We start from the raw sequence: 4151 nt of genomic DNA on the forward strand, positions 1-4151 counted from the left end.
TTTTTCTGTGGCTTATTTGAGTAAAATGGGCCACTGGGAATGAATTGCATACCTTTTTTAAAAGGCATTTAATAACCTATTCTGGTAAATTCCCCAATATTTTTAGTAGCTTGATGATATGTTTTGCTCTATAAAACTACTCTTAGCCATGGTTGGGTGAAACCAAGGGAGAGGTTTTGGTTTTAATGCAAATAATGGTACACCATTTTTATTTCAGGAAGAGGATTTTTTTTCCCTGTGTTGTCATGATGAATGTTATAGTTTAGCGTGTTCATATCTACTGAGTGTTTGATCCGACCCCTATTTATCCAGGCCCAGAAGAAAGAATGCCTGGTTTCCTCCGTCTGATTGAGGAAAAAAATGGTTCTGTGTGTTAGGTTACTAGAGGTAGGAACTCTGCTGCGATATTTCGCTTGTGATTAACCGAGACAAAGGCTCCTTCCGGTTACGTACTGACAGTCCAAAGGCAAGTTTCTCCCGAGTTTTCCTCTTGCGAGGGAGCTCTGCATTACAGGTGAACAGCAGAGCAGGTAGCACATGCCACATGCTTAAAGGGGCTTGTATGGGCCGTACAAGAGAGCGAGAAGCCGTGGAAGACTCACTGGATCTCTAAAAATAATAATTAAAAAAAAAGCCCTTTTCCATAGCAGGAAACTGCGCTATTATCAAGCATTTGTGTAGGATGGGTTTTTTGGAGTAAGAGAAGTACAGCTGGCAAACTTGCTCCCTCCCTAGCCAGGGTCTGCTGCTGTGAAACCAAAACCACGGACGAGCAGGGCAGGGCCAGACTCCTGCGAGGCAAAGAGCAGTCGCAAACCCTCGTTAGCACAGGGGCAGACCCGGGAGCCAAGAGCTGTACCCCGAACAGAGCCTTTGGGCTGCACTGAACCTCTCTATGCACGACTTCAATTTGGCTTTGTACCGGGAAACTCGGTTTTTAACTGTTTTCCGAAAGCATGGCTTTTTGCTGGAGCTGTTAAAAGGCCTCCTCAGCAGCAGGAGCTGACCTCTGCTGCAAGCAGCCGCTCCAGTTCCCAGGCACTTAGCAACTGAACGCGCCCACTGAACGAACGTCCCCTTTGCACGCAGACAGGCCCGCGAGCCCAGGCTCGTGGCGATGCAGAAGCGACATCTGTTTAACCCTTGTCACCCAGGGGCTCCAGCGAGTTGCTTCTGGCTTGCAGAGCAGTTTTTCCCTCATCTCTTGGAAACGCTCTGAAACCCTTAAGTTAATCACCCTTTGTAAGCAGGGAATGGCTCAGGTGTCATGCGAGGACTCTTCTTTTTGTAGTGCTAATTGTTTCAAAGCTTGCTTTGGAATTAATTACGTTCCTCTCAGAAAACTGCAGCAGTAGGACCCTTACTCCCCCCACCTCGTATTTACCAGTTTCCCCGTGAAGTCCTGTTCCCTGCTTAGCTCTGCTAAGACGCCAGCCCGCCCTCTCCCTTCTCCCTAAGCAGCAAGGTTTTGACCGAGCGCGAGTGTGCTGGGAGGAGGTGGGACTCAAGCCCTTAGGCCGCTGAAATATAACCAGTTTTGCCCACTGTGGACAATTTCGTAGTTATTTCCTAGCATACAGCCTTGCCACGCTGAGAGCCAAGGGGCTTCTTTTCCCAGGTGTATATGTTTATACATGAACACTGGCTAAAGGTATTTAACAGCTTAACTTGCAGCCTCTTTTGGAAAAAACACGAAACGTTATTTCATAACAGCTCAGGAAAGCTTGAGCCTTGCGTGTCTGCTGTCAGAAATGCACGCTGGGAGAGCTCATCTCCTGCAAACGCTAAGTTTTTGGGTCACTTACCTCTTTCTGCTCTGTTTGCCTTTTAACCACACCTTAACTGAAGGGCCCCAATCCTGCCCAGACAAGGGCTGCGGCGTTGGAGCCTGCTCCTTCTCCAGACTGCCTGAACTATTCTTCCTGCACATTCCTACTTAAATGGAACATAAGTAGGATAAGCTTTACCTGGAACAGGCGAGATGATTGCTGTGGGAATACCTCTCCTTCAGGGAGGTATGGCGGCCTCCCCAGCTTCCTAGTTCCGAGAATCCCTGGAGTTTGTTTCTGGGGTGTTTTATTTTGTCTTGCTAGCTGGAACTGTCCTCAGACTGCCTAGAAAGTACTGCTGGGGCTGTGAAAGTGATAGGCCTATTTCACCCTCAAGTTTCCCAAATAAATACCCACTTCTGCACTTGCGGGCAGAAACGAGGACCCACAGCAGACCGCGTTGGAGGAAAACCTCCGCTTTTACCTACAGCTTCGAGTGCAGCACAGGCCCTTCCTGTTGTGCCCGTGATTTGCTGCTGGCAGAGCAAATCTGACCCGAAACGCCTCGGGAGAATCAAGCTATCCAAGATCACGTCCCAGTCACCACCCTGAGCGCTCTTGCTTTTAACGTTTTTAACCTTTATTTATACAGTATCCGACTAATCGTCGCAGCGATACGAAGGAGCTCCCGAGCGAGTCTTTGGCAGGCTGCGACACGCTGCTTGGCTCTCCAGCGCTCATCCTCCAGCCTGCTGCCTTTCCTGCCTCCGCGGCGGCAGCGGCAGAGCCGTTAGCGCCGCGGGGAAGGGGGCTCCGGGCTGCCAGCCGCCGGCCCGCGCCGAGCACCCGCCGCCTCCGCAGGGACCCCGCGGCCTCTCCGCGGCTTCTCCTAAAGCAAGCGCTGCAAACGGCTCTGCAATGCAAAAGCTGGCGTATGCACTAGCAGGAGCGGAAAACCACCTGGAAGAACGATCTACCCTCTCTCTCAACCACCTTCTTGAATTTAAATTCTCCCTCTTTAAAGACAAAAGAAAAAAAAACTTCGCAAAGCCACGCTGGTGCTGCCCGTGCAGTCCAGGAGCCGCTGTGCTAATGAAACAAGGTTCCTCAGCACCCAAGTGCCTCACCGCCCCCCCAGCCGCGCGGCTCGGCTGCCGGCAGTGCCGACCTCGCCGGAGCAGTGCCGGCCTTGCCGGAGCAGTGCTGGCAGCCGCTTTCCAGCCTTGTTTACGTCCCTCGTAGCAAACGAGCCATCGCGACCGTGCTGCTCTGCCTTGCGCGGTGCATGTAAATGAACGCACGCGAGCCGGGAACAGCGTGATCTTCATCAGAAACCTTCCCGCCGAGCGGAGCGCATGGGGACAGCGAGCGCCGTCTAGTCTTAATAACGTAATGGCCTGGCTGTTTGCATTTCTGGCACTCTCGAGGAAGGCTTCTCCTTAGCTGATTTGATGGTGCTTTCTTGTACCTGAGCTATTCATGGACTTTAGAGCAAGGGCACAAGACTTTGGTGAAGGTCAAGCAGGCTTTCCAAGTCCAAGTAACTGTCAACATTATCCAATTATAGGAAAAGAGAGTGGCTGCAGGCTGCGTGAAGCAAAGGCTCTGCCTGGACTCTGCTGCAAGTCCCCACTGCTACTTTAAATGATGCTTCCGTAAAACTTTAGCCCTTGTGATAGAAAAGCTATTCCTTCATCCTCCCGCCCCAGAGAGGCTCAGTGACTTGCTTGGCCACGTTTAGTGTTCTGGATCCTTTTGAAATGAGATTCGGGTACCTACAAAGAGGCAAATCCACTGGTTCGTAGCCAGATGCGACAACCAACAACCCCTGTTGAAAGTGGACTCCCAAAGCAGTGATGCTCTATAGCCTTATCCTGCATGTTCTCCCATTGTGGTGATTTAGGCAGGAGGTGTTAAATTCTTTCCCTATTTCTCTGCAGAGAAAAATACTGATTTTGGCCTTAGCTACCTTGACCAAGAGTCGCTTACAGTTGTCTTTAAAGATATCTTATGTCTCGGGAAGAATGAATCATGCTGAAACTTAGAACTCCGCAACAGCTACAGACCTAGGGCTGGTGAGAAACTCAAGCCTAGGAACGAGATGGCTGAGGATGTTCAGCCCACAAAACCAAGGGAGGAAGCCTACTGCAGGGTTACTCAAAAACAGAGACTTGCTTCATTAACAGGCCAGCTGCACAGAGCTCATCCTGATGGGCAGATTCCTGTCTCTCAGCTTTCCGGAGGTCACAACTGCTTTAGCTATTGATTTCAGCGTGCCGCTATACCCACATCAGCAGCAAGCTTGCAGGCTGGTCGGAGATCTGGGCTGGCAGGAGCTGTTTCAGCATCCGAGGAGGACTTCTGAGCTCGCGTTTGGCAGGC

The sequence above is a fragment of the Apteryx mantelli genome, chromosome 15, assembly GCF_036417845.1.
Source record: "Apteryx mantelli isolate bAptMan1 chromosome 15, bAptMan1.hap1, whole genome shotgun sequence".
NCBI classification, from domain to species: Eukaryota; Metazoa; Chordata; class Aves; order Apterygiformes; family Apterygidae; genus Apteryx; species Apteryx mantelli.